The 13,582-nt window shown below is 35.8% G+C and overlaps 2 non-coding genes across 2 annotated transcripts; both read left to right on the forward strand.

Annotated features, from left to right (window-relative positions):
• The first annotated feature begins 4,589 nt into the window (after window positions 1-4,589).
• Window positions 4,590-4,807, forward strand: LOC114257224 (small nucleolar RNA U3). The gene has a single exon (XR_003627491.2). It is a non-coding gene; the product is annotated as a small nucleolar RNA U3 (small nucleolar RNA).
• An 8,347-nt stretch (window positions 4,808-13,154) lies between these two features.
• LOC114270108 (small nucleolar RNA U3) lies at window positions 13,155-13,372 on the forward strand. Its single transcript, XR_003631846.1, has one exon. It is a non-coding gene; the product is annotated as a small nucleolar RNA U3 (small nucleolar RNA).
• Window positions 13,373-13,582: the final 210 nt, after the last annotated feature.

A 13,582-nucleotide genomic window follows, 5' to 3' on the forward strand; every position in this document is an offset into this window, starting at 1 on the left:
CGTTATCTCGTCTGCCACGTCCGTTCTTGTTACTTCGGTCAACCGTGTTGACTTTGGCAGGGGTTTTCTTTTCCGGTGCTGCGGTTGTGCTTGATCTTGCTTTAGCACGCGCGCCATCCTCTTCTACCTTGATGTGCTGATGCACTCTTTCCATCAGGGCCTCCATGGTGAGGGGTGGCGTCATGGTGATCGAGTCCCTTAATCGGTTTCCTACTGGTAGGCCTCTTTTATATTGTGCAATGGCTAGATTGGTGGGGCAGTCTCCAATCTGGTTGAATGTCTCCCAGTAGCGACTGTTGTAAGATCTGAGGGTCTCTTTTTCACCCATGTCGATGGAGAGTAACTGGTCTATCTCCACCGGTGTCTTAGTATTTGTCCGAAACCTTGTTACGAACGCTTCTTCCAATTGGGCCCAGGAGGCTATGCTACCCTCTGGGAGCTTTTCGAACCAAGTCAAGCCCAGGTCGCCCAGACTTGATGGGAAAAGTATGCACATTAAGGCCTCGTTTCGCCTGTACACGGCCATGACTTGGCGAAAGTGGCTCAAGTGTGAATACGGATCCGTCTTTCCTTCATATGTATTGAACTTCGGCTGAAGGAAGCCTGATGGTAGGGGAGCGTTTTCGATCGCTGGGACAAACGGCGAAGTCTGTAGTCTTGCCAATGCCTTGTCCGTTGGTTCGTAGGCCGGTCGTGGTATTGGCATTCCAACCTCGACGCTTCCGTGCGTCCGAGGAGCCAACCGTTGTAAGGCCGAAACTCGGTGTGGATCCCTTGCCCTGGCATCCTCCTTGCATCGTGCTTTTTCTTCTAGCACGGTTCGTAAGTCGGATGACCTGGGTAGCTCGGTTTGTCTGGATCTGGTTTGGTGTGAATGTGAAGGCCAATACGTGCTTCCTTCAGTGTATGATCTTTCGGATCTCGTCCTCTCAGACCTGGAGTGACGAGTTCTTGAAGATAAGGAGTGAGTGTCGCCTGTCCTGAGGCTTCTGCTCTCTCCTTGGGAGGGCGTAGTATTCCTACTATGATTCTCTGAGTGGCGAGGGGGCGTTTTATGCTTGCGCCCCTCTCCTGTCGCCACATCTTTCGTCTTCATCTGGCGTTTTAAAGTCTCCATGTCCGCCGCCATCCTTCGAATTAGTTCATCCTGTTCCTTTACGCGATCTTCCAGGGCTTGAGGATCAATCCTCCTCCTTTGCCTGTCGGGACTTTGAGAGTGACGGGGGCTGCCATTCCGCCTTCCCCTGCCACTCCTCCTGGAATTATGTTGTTGGGGCTCCAGATCCGCCATAGGAGGGACAGAGGGCAATCCTTCGCGCCTTGCGCCCCCCTCTGGGGTTAGTCCGTCGACGGCGGACTGTGGCAAGTCTTCAATGTGTGCCATTGAATGAGAAAAGGAGAAGCTTAGTCAAGAGGTTTTTGTTCTTGTCTGTTCTTCCCACAGACGGCGCCAATTGTACGGGGAAGAAATAATTCTCCTCGTATAATCCTGTTGACTAAGTCCACGCTCCTCCGTACGACGTCGCTTTGTCACCTGAAAACACAAACGTGAGCTAGCCGGCGGGTGTGTGCCGGAAACCTCTCCGATGCCTAAGTCAGAAAACTTGACAAATAGACAAAGCTCTAAGTTCTCAGAAAGATTGTGTTCAATTACCTCCTCCAAGGCGATGCTTGTGAGCTTTTATAAGTTTCCCGTGGCACAATCCTAGTAGGACTTGCACTTCTCCATGCAGAGTCCTCCTAGGATTCATTCTCCTAAGGATAATGCTTATCCTTTTACACCCTAGCCACTGCTTAAACCAAGTGGGATGGTTTTCTTAATGGCCGAACTATAACATGACCGAAATAACACTGGCTCTGCTGAGCCACATAGAAGGCCGAACTATCCTTAGCTCGGTCTTCTCCTCTAACTCATTACTTCGGCTGCCCTTGTTCAACCTTGGTATGCTTAGGTCAACCTTCCCAATAACAAGTTCTGACCGACCTAACCATAGTATGTGACGACCGGACTAATCCCGAAACCAGCCTTCCCTGTACATATCGCGACCGGACTAATTCTGAGACCGGCCTAACTCCAAGTTGCCTCCGACCGGAGTAGCTTTATCCTTCCTTAGGCCGAAGTAACTATTTCTTCTCTGAGCCGGAGTAATCTCACCTCTTTGGGCCGAAGTTACACTACGGCTTTTTATCGATTCCTTCACACTTTGGGCCGCAGGGCCCAACTCACAGCTCGGCCCAATTCTTTCCCAAAAATTACCCTCTCAGTAAGTGAACATGTAAACATAGTTACAACTAATTTTGACAATACTTACTACTTATTATAACAATACTTACAACTAATTGATGTGTTATTGAGTAGTAAGTAGAGTTTGATTTAATAGTAAGTAGGGCTTCATTGAGTAGTAAGTGAAGTATGATGGAGTAGTAAGTAGAGTCTCAATGAGGAATATGGCGTCTGACTGTGCAGCAAGTAAAGTTTGATGGCGTAGTAAGTAAAATTTAATAAAATAGTAAGTGAACATGCAAACTTAGTTACAACTAATTGTGACAATACTTACTACTTGTTATAACAATATTTACAACTAATTGAGGGATCTCATTGAGTAGTAAGTGGAGTTTGATTTAATAGTAAGTAGGGTGTAGTAAATGTGGTTTAAATGAGTAATGAGTCAAATTTGATAAAATAGTAAGTGTGATTTAAATAAGTAGTAAGTTAAACATGATTGAATAGTAAGTGCAGTTTCATTGAGTAGTAAGCAGAATATTATTAAGTACTTACTACTAATGAGCACAATATTTACCATTCATTGTACTTGTACTTATCACTTAACGTGACTCTATTTACCACCACCTATCACCTCCACTATTACCGCACTACCTCTTTTACCACCACCTTAAATCTAATGATAAAATGACTTTACTTTTTTTTAAAAAAAAATACTTATCAGCAAAGAAAAAAAAGAGTTTATTGATGTAAAAGCCAAACAGGTACTTCACTAAAAGAAAGAACAATGAAATTGCCGCAATGCTGGACAAGAATAACAATTCCAGTGGCAACAATGATTTATACTACTAAAAAAAAGACCACTAATAGCACTAATGCATTGAGAATGCTAAAAAAAAAAGAAAAAGGCATAGCCCACTGCCACAACATTAGTGGTGCTATTAGAGTACCACTTTTAATGCTCTTAACCATTTTTCTTTTAGTGGTGAATAGGCATTAAGCCCCAAATATATGATTTTAGTGGTGATTAGAAGCTCTTTTGGCAACAAGCTAAAAAAGTAAGCTTTTTGACTTTTTAATTTTCTTAGTCAGAAAAGCCACCAAAAAAGCCAAAAAAGTTAGTTTTCTTTCAGTTTCTCTTCTTCCTCATCCCTCCCCACCCTCCTTCCTGTGGCCACTCATCCCCCACCCTCTCCGGCCGCTGACCAAACTCCTCCACCCCTTGCTGCCGCAGGACAATCCTCTTCCGCAGCGACCATCCTTTCCCTCTCCCCCAACCACCGCAGGCAATGATAATCTTCTGGTTGGTTGCTGGGAAAATGCATGGAGAAGAATTAAAATTAGAAGTGTTTAAAGTTTGTATTTTTCATAACAATGATTGAGGAAAGCAGAAGATTTCACCCTATTGAGTAGAATTTAACTAGTTACCTGGGTTTAGATGGGATTTTGATTTTCTTCGGGAAGCAAAGTTAACTGAAAAAGCATTAGCAGCCAAAGGAAAGTAGAGCGATTTAAGATGTAATCCGACAAAGTTCTTTGTAAAATTGTTTTATAGATTTCTCTTAACTAATGCAAGAAGGCTCATTGCCAAATGGCCATATGTAATTGAAGGGTTAGAAGTCATTAAATACCTTCCATCGGATGAAAAAATTCACATTCATCTAACTTGATCAAAACGACACTGTTTAGTACACTGCAGGAGTACTCTCCACAGAATCTGATCGCCCTCTCTCCATCCCCTAGATTAGGATGAAGAAATAAGCAATCCTGTCATTGTGTTTCGCTACCTATGTAATGTATGATTTTTTGTCTCCCAAGGATGAAAACTCTCTAATGGGTGGTGGAAGGAGATTATCGTTCGACTCCCTCTGTAAATTAAATTCAAACCACAAATCTCCTCATATCGAAGACGCTACTTTCTTATCGTGCCTGCCCCATTCCTGCAATCCAAAGCAGAAGCAGCAGTAAAACAGAGGAGAGCAAGCCTCAAGTGCCTGAATGGTCAACAACCCAAAAGAAAAAAAGACCATTAATAGGTAAGGAACACCTATAGAATGTGAAAATAGCAATTTGCTGAAGAGAATTTGCACTTTCTTGATTGCCAACATGGTTCTTCACTCCCAAATTTTGATGTGGAAGTCACTAAACTAGTCCAAGTTCATAATCACAAGGTCACTGTTCTTCGAATCTAAACAACAGCCCAACAAAGCATCAGAAAATTACAGAGACAAAGAGCATATCACTCAATGAAAATTGTGAGGACCTTCTTAACTAATTCATGGAGAAGAAAGACGAGAGAGTCCCACATCGGAACAATATGAGAAAACTGAGCTGTATTTATAAGATCAGAAGAGGAAAAACGGGCATGACCGTACTTGAACAGGATCTGTTCTATAGGATCGTACCTCTGAATTCTTGAGTTCAAAGGAGACAGGACCAAAAATCTGGTGGATGAACCGTGGCTACTTGACCAGAGCGTGATTAGTGGTTCTGTGGTTTAGTTAACTGGTCCACATATCCGCAGAGGATCGTTCTCAGTTGGTTTGAACTGGCTGCGATGGTCAAGTAGTTGTCTGACAGATTCAATCTCCCCTCCAATTTTTTTGCAATTTGCTTATCTTTGTTTTTTTTTTTGGGGGTTGGGGGTGCTTTTCATTCAACAGTAAACATCAGTTTGATTTCTTTTCATCTCTTTTTGTAGAGGATTTTTCCCCTCATTATTCTAAAAAATAAACTATTTATGAAAATAAGTCACTTTTAAAACTATTTATCAAACTAATTGCTTTTATAAAATTGCAATTTGAACTTGAAATTGAATATTTAACTTGTGTTTCATATTGACATGTCTCTTAGTGATTGTTGACATGTTCTATTTTTCTTTAGTCAACATGAAATCACACGTTAAAGACAGGTTGAAAATCTAATTTCAAAGTGAAATTGCAAGTTGAAGTTTCAATTTCATAAAACTGGTTAGTTTGATGAATAATTTCAAAAGTAGAATATTTTCATTAATAGTTTAATTTTTTAGAATATTTAGAAAAAGGTCCTTTTTTTGCGTAATTTTTTAAACATTGCCCCAATTTTTATCCTTTTATCTGATATACGGAATGGAATTGTGAATATTTTCCAAATTAAAAAGGTAAATTATACTAATAACAAGTTTTATAATTTTGACATAATTATATTGATTTTTTAATAAAGTAAAAATAATTAAAAATTAATGTTAATAATGAGATAGAAAGAATATATATAAGATGAGAGGGTTAAATATTATGTGACTTTTAAACAAATCTAGTGTAGTTATGCTAAAAATTATTAGACTTGTTGTATTTTCAAAAAAAAAAATTCAAAAAAATGGTATAATTTGTTGGGGAAATTGCCATTCAGGGGGTGTTTTTAAAAATTATGACATTAATGAATTTTTTTAATTATAATTATTAATATTTATATTTTTTGTAATTGTTTTGAAAAATTTGTGTGTAAAAGAAATTGTGACAAGTATGATTAAATCATATTTTATAAATAACGCATGCATCTAAGAAAGAAATCATATTAGTATACAGGGAAAATTAGTTTAACATCCCTCTCCAACTTTGGATAATAGTAGAGGTCGACAATAATATTTTCTGTTAGTTAAGGTCCTTCACTCATTTTTTATGTTTGTAAAATACCTAATTTACCCTTCCTTATAAGATACGTTGATTTCGATTTGGAAAATTGAATATTTTATTACTATGTTGTAGAAGATTGTGTAAGGATTCTAATTTTGATGGAGATTGCATACGATTTCGATTTTTTATTTGATTTGTATGTAAGAATTTCGATTTCATATTTTTTATTACTAGGTTTTCAAGTTTATTTTGAATTAAGTTTTTGTTCTGATTGTGTTAGTTGTTCCAGTGGAGTTGATTTTGAGGTGTTATTCATTCTTTTGTAGTGGAGTTGATTTTTGATCATGGAGGTGTTGTAGTGGAGTTGATTTCTGATATTGGAAGTGTTGCATTGTTTTGATTTGACTACTTTCGATTTCTAGTGGAATTGAATTAGGTATGTTTTGTCAATCACTAAACTGTTGTTCTTTGTTATTGATGAATTTGAGAGAGAGAGAATAGTTTAGTGTGCAATATGTTTATGATATGTCAGTTTCTCTAGATTAGATTTTCTGTATTTGAGCAATGATATAGTTTAGTGTGCAACATGCTTATAAGTTTATAATTTTCTCTGGACTTTTATTTGTAGTTTGTAATTTTCTTTGGACATGTTATTGTCTCTTGACATGTTATTTTGTAGTTTGTAATTTTCTATTGACATGTTATTTTGTAGTTTGTAATTTTCTATGGACATGTTATTCTGAGTTTGTTATTTGTGATTTTTAATTTTTTTCCGAATTAGATGTATGGATTGGAAAATTAATAGGAATTTGTGAAATAGTTAGCATATAAGATTTTCTTTGTGATTTTTTTCTGTGTTTTTGTGGAATAGTTAGCAATTTGTGATTTGATCTGAATGTGTTTTTATTTTTGTGATCTTCCAAGTGAATTTATATTAATAAGGTTAGTTTGTATATTCATGTTTATTTTTTAGTTGTAATTATTTTAATAGAGAGAAATTTATATTTTGTTAAGTTTGTAAATTTCTCTGTTGTTTTAATTTTCTCTGGACATGTTTTATTGTTATTTTTCTCTGTTTGTAAGTTTTTATGTTTATGTTATTTTCCTCTATTGTGCCTTTTATGTGTTTTTATGTGATTTTTCAAATTTCTCTAAATTGAACAAGTTGATTTTTATGTTTGTTTATTATTATTATTATTATTATTATTTTGCAATTTAGATGGATATGTCAGTTTATTGTGCAAATATGAGAATGATACTATTATCATTGATGTTGATATATATCATCAAGCAAACTCGTTTTCAATTGGCTCAATTACCACTGTTGGGGAACCTGATTTTAGCATTGATGATGTTATGATTTTATCACCATTGAGTAAAAGGCCAACTAGTAGGCCAAAGACTAACATAATTGCTTCTAGTTGAGAATTCAAAAGGGTGATGAAGTATAGTCGATATGAGAGTATTGATCACCATAATAAGAGGACATACAAGGAACCTTTAGTTAATAGTTAAAAATATCCATTTGTTTTAAATGTTTACATTACATTTTCCATTGCATTGATACGTTTTATTGATTGAATAGTACATTTTATATATATATATATATATATATATATTTTGGATGTGATGTGATTGCGATAAGTTGAGGATATTAGAAGAATTTTTGTTACATTTTTTATGTTGGTTAACAGAGAAGAATTTCTCTATGAATAGAATTTCTCTATATACCTTGTGTTCTTGATAATTGTTCTTAAAGAAGAATTTCTCATACCAGAGAAATTTCTCTTCGTGAAATTCTAGTAACTTTATACTAGAGAAATTTCTTACTGGAATTCTGGTAATTTCATACTAGAGAAATTCTGGTAACTTGGGTACAATCACAGAGCAATTTCTGTGATTTTGGTAACTTTTATCTATCACATTTAATTTGCCCAAACTTAGGTAGAGGCAACTCTATAACACACTATTTTTGCAAAGCATTCAATACCATGAAAAATGGTCAAACTATGTCATAGAGGAATTTCTCTATGAATAGAATTTTCTCTATGTACATTGTTCAAACCAGTGAAATTTTGAAAAATTGATTCATACCAAAGAAATTTACATGAGTTTTCCTTCAATATATCAAAGAAAATATAATAACAATTCCTTATTATATGGGTCATTTACTAATGCAATGTACAAGATTTACAAACTAATGTTTATATGATTACAAAAATTTGTAAATTTTTTCCTATGATATAATTCATTTGTCTTCTTTTGAGTTTTCTTTGACTACTTCTGGTTCTTTAACTACTTTTAGGTCTTCTTCTAATATTTTCAACTAGTTCTGTCCATGATCTGGCCACTTCAGTTGCAAATCTTTCTATGAGCTTTGCTCGCATCAACTGTGTAACGCCCTCAAAATTAACCCATTATATATCATTGACATGCATTATTTAAAGAAGACAATATATATTAATTCATTCATCAGAGTATTACTAAATAAAGCATTACATGTAACATCAAATAAAATGCCCTACAGGCTTACATCTTTCCAAGCCAACACTTGGATACAAAAAAAATATGAGTTCTAACTCAATACAAGAAAAGCCCTAGGCTTGAATGTTTACATGTAATAATAATTAAAGACAATTAACTAAAGGTAGTCTTCTCCAATCCAGCAGCCAAACCCTCCCAAGCTAAGTCCTTGGAGGTAGTTTATCACCTGAACCTGAAAATAATGTTCCCATATAGGGTGAGCCACAGCCCAGTAGAAATATACTAAACCATATATAAGCAATGAATAAAGCAATAGCATTCAACAGATGGTTAACCAAAATAATCAATTACTTCATTTTACAGACTCATGACATTATTGCCAAAGATACGTTTTACTTTCCAATTTTATCAACATGGCTCATAACCTGGCCAAACTTATAACAGTGAAATCACATATATCATATTCACATCCTTCCAATATTAGCAACAAATGAGACTCAAGCTCAAATCAAACACTTCATACTTCCAGATTGATACACATTTTAGTGCTGTATCAATAAAACACTTCTATATAAATAAGCACACATAAAAGTGATGCTAATGGAGTCCATCCCCTATCTCCTCCCAAACAAAATCCGGTTTAGAGGTCCATCCCCTATCTTCCCCTAAACCGTGGAGTACATCCCCTATCTCCTCCCACGCACAAACAATGTATGCAAATGCAATGCTCAATCAATACACGTATTATCTGTATCAATGCCACAGTCAAAAGTAATGACTTAACCAATGTGATTAGTTTCAGTTATTCCTAATTCACATGTACTGTCTACAACAATCACGACTATCCTCCACCGATAGCCCAAAACAGTTATTTCTAAACTGAAAATAACCATGTCAACAATTCAATGGACAAATGATACCAATTACCCAATTATGCCATTTAATCAATAAATTCCCCAATTCCGTGAATTTAACCATTTTTTCCCAATTTCATGAATTACTTATACAAATTAATTCAATAATACAACTAGGGTTTTTCCCAAAATTTACCCAATTATTCCCAACATATCAAATTACCAAAACTTAGAACAAAACCTATAAGATGGAGTAGGAAATCCCTACCTCAAAGAAAACAACCCAAAAGGTGAAGAAAGAGATGAGTGCCCAAATACCAAAGTGCTCCAAATCGCAAAATGCTCAGATTAAATGGTAGCCCTTGCCTCACTCTATCTTTTTAATGAAGGATCTAGGGTAGAAACACACCCTAAGTGGATCAAATCTAAGAAAGAAGGTGAGTAGGGAGAGAGAGAAGTCGGGCCTAGGGTTTGGAATCAAAAGAAAATGAAAAAGACTGATCAAATCCCACTGCTGTGTATATAAACTGGACAGGCTCGCTCGAGCGAAGACTTGGTCGCTCGAGCGACCAGACACAGAGAAACTACGCTCGAGCCAAGGAAGCCTTGCTCGAGCCAACAACTCAAATGCTCGGTCGAGCGAAAGAAAGCTCGGTCGAGCGAAGAACTCAAACCCTCAGGTCTGAACCCAGACACACGCTCGAGCGAAGGAACTATAGCTCGAGCGAAGGATGAACTAACTCGCTCGAGCGAAGAAAAGCTCGCTCGAGCCAAGAATGCACAGCTACAGGTCCAAATCAAACACTACCTCTCGCTCGAGCGAACAACTCCTCGCTCGAGCGAAGAACCAAAAACCTGGACAGCAACTCTTGGTTTCTAAACCCAACCAACCTGAAACAAACCTGCCCAACACATCCTATAATTCCAAATGAGAAAATAAGGAATAACAACAACAACCATTATACAATAACAGAATCTACGGAACAGTCCGGATACAATAATTAAATGGGAAAAGACCGGGGTCGCTATAAACTGACTTCTTTCGTTGACAATTCTTCTTTGACAACTTCACGGGTGGTTCTGTTGCCTTTCGACATCGATCGAACCTTATAACTCATTTTTTCCGGTGTGTTGTTTTTTTTATTTGAGCTCAAAATTGCTAGATTGAGATGTCCTCTTTTTTTTTTTCTTTTTTTTTTTCTAGAGAATGAAAACATATAACTATCAATCAACATGCCAAAGAAATTCAAATACTAGAGGGTAAAGAATATGTGCTGTCAAAGAAATTACACACACACACACACACACACACACACATAAACAAACATAGAGAAAATCAACATGGCCAGAGAAATTACACACACAGACAAACATGCACAAGCGATCACTAAGCAAGTGTGTAATGGCCAGAGAAAATGAACACATCAGAGAAGTTCTATCTATCAAGTGAAGTGTAATGTGACTAGTGAAAATTAAATGCACAAGAGAGTATAAAGTGTGTGCTGGGCAGAGAAATTTCACACACACACACATGAACAAACATAGAGAAAATAAATATGACATATAGGGAAATCAACATGGCCATAGAAATTACACATAGACACACATGCACAAAAGAGTACTAAGCAAATGTGTAATAGATAAAGAAATTTCAAATCTCAAGGGAGGAGTGGACAATGAAATTCCAAACACACACTTAGATAAATTCAAATGTACAGGAATGTACTAAGCAAGTGTGTCATCACTAGAGAAATGTCATATCTCATTGGGCAAGTGTAATGTGACCAGTGAAATTCAAATGCATAATAGAGTACTATATAAGTGCGTGATGGCCAGAAAAACTCAACATTGCTAGAAAAATCACACATACATAAATTTCTTTGGCCATTACACACAAAAATTTAATTAAGGCTTTTATCATGAGAAAATCAACTGATCAGGGGTTGATACTTTTAGAAATTTCTCTATAAAGACATTGAAATTTGGCCCAGGCTTTTAGAAAGAGAAAATCAACTAAAATAAGGTTTCAATGATTTTACAAATTTCTCTAAAATGGCGGAGAAATTTTAGTTTTACCAATTTTTGTAGTCATCATACATAAATTTGACTAAGGTTTTTAGGCAAACAAAATCAACTGATCAAGAGGTGATACTTTCACAAATTTGTCCATAGAGACAGAGATATTTGGCCTAGGGTTTTAGCTAGGGAAAATCAACTAAAATAAGGATGTTTTCACAAATTTCTCTAAAATGGCAGAGAATTTTTTTTTTACAAATTTCTCTGGCCATCACACAAAAATTTGACCAAGGTTGTTAGGCAAATAAAATCAACTAATCAATGGGTGATACTTTCACAAATTTGCCCATAAAAACATAGAGAAATTTGGCCTAGGGTTTTAGCTAGGGAAAATCAACTAAAATAAGATTTTGATGCTTTCACAAATTTTTACCAAAATGACAGAGAAATTTCATTTTTGCAAATTTCTTTGTAATCCTCTTTTCTCTTGTAATCTCTTCTCAGTTCTCATTATTAAAGATTAAAGATTAAACATATTATTTCCAGACTAAAGAGAAGATTAAAGAGAATACAGAAATGAGTAAAATATCAAAGATTAAAGAGCATACAAAATTGAGTAAAGAGAAGATTAAAGATATATCTGATCATTGAAGATTAAAGATAAATATTATAGAAATTATGTTTAAAGAGAATAAAGATTACATAAATGAGTAATAATATTCGCATTTTGGCATGGTTTGGGAAGTGGGTTGGCTTTTTTAGTTATTTTAGCATAGGGCTAAAAAGCCTGGTTTGGAAAGGGTTTTTGGCTTTTTTGACTTTTTTGACTTTTTTGCGAAAGAAAAAATGTAGGTCTTGTTTGGTTTGTTTTTCAGAAAAAATTTTGGAAAAAATTTTCTACAAATAAATTTTCAAGAGTAATCAAACCAAACAAATTTTTCTAAGAAAAATCTCAAAATTTTGTTTGGTTACATACTTTCCAAAATCCCTCTCTCTCTCATATACATCAAATCAATCACTTTTTCTAAAACTCTCCCCAAAACAATTTTCCAAAACTATTTCTAAAAAAAAACAAACCAAACAAATTTTCGTACTTTTTATCTCAAAAATTATTCTACAAACACAAACCAAACACACCTGTAATGGTTATGGGTTCGATGAGATATTTTGTTTTATTGGGCTAAAAAGTCTATTTTGTTTTTTGTGGCTATTTTAGCCCAAAAAAAACCTCTAACCCAACTTCCCAAACCATTTAATCTTCAAAACAAAAGAGAAAAAATAGTGTGTGAAATTCGAAGTAGAGTGTGAATGTCATAATTTTTTTTAAAAAATAATCAAAGTAGAGGTAGGGAAATGGGTAGGGATCACATTCTATCATTGTTACTCTCTAAAACAAACAATAAAATGAAGAGCTAAGGGAGAGAAACAGACCTCCTCGTCGCCTCGCGTTCGTCGCCCTCTCTGTTCGTCTCTTGCCGCCTCCTCTCCAAGTTCATAATCATAAGGTCACTGTTCTTCGATTCTAAACAACAGCCCAACAAAGCATCAGAAAATTACAGAGACAGAGAGCATATCAGTCCATGAAAATTGCGAGGACCTTTTTAACTAATTCATGGTGATTTGCTTTGCACACAAACAGATTCCATATCCACTTACAATTACAACTTCCCTAGTATAAAATTCAGCATGGAAAACAGATGTGAAACAATTGTAGAAAACGAGACTAGCAATAACAAAGTAAACAAATCTCTTAGCCTCCAAAAAATCAATCTGTATTCAAGTTTTGCATTGCTAACCCTGAAGCAACCCATATGAATAAGCTCAGCCCAGTGTCCAGAAACGACCCCCAAGTGCAAAAAGAAGTCGGAAGACGGACGAGAGGAAAAGAAAGACAAGAGAGTCCCACATTGAAACAATACGAGAAAACTGAGTTGTATTTATAAGATCAGAAGAGGAAAGACGGACATGACCGTACTTGAACAGGATCTGTTCTATAGGATCGTATCTCTGAATCCTTGAGTTCAAAGGAGACAGGACCGAAAATCTGGTGGATGAACTGAGGCTACTTGACCAGAGCGTGATTGGTGGTTCTGTGGTGCAGTTAACTGGTCCACATATCCGCAGAGGATCGTTCTCAGCTGGTTTGAACTGGCTGCGATGGTCAAGTAGTTGTCTGACAGATTCAATATCCCCTCCAATCTTCTTGCAATTTTGCTTATCTTGTTTTTTTTTTTTTTTTTTTTTTGTTTTTTTTTTTTTAATTTTTTTGCGTTGGGAGTGCTTTTCATTCAACAAGAAACATTAGTTTGATTTCTTTTCTACTCTTTTTGTGGAGGTTTTTTCCCCTCAATATTCTAAAAAATGAAACTATTTATGAAAATAATTCACTTCTA

Source organism: Camellia sinensis, chromosome 2 (assembly GCF_055761805.1).
Source record: "Camellia sinensis isolate YWXY chromosome 2, ASM5576180v1, whole genome shotgun sequence".
Classification (NCBI taxonomy): domain Eukaryota; kingdom Viridiplantae; phylum Streptophyta; class Magnoliopsida; order Ericales; family Theaceae; genus Camellia; species Camellia sinensis.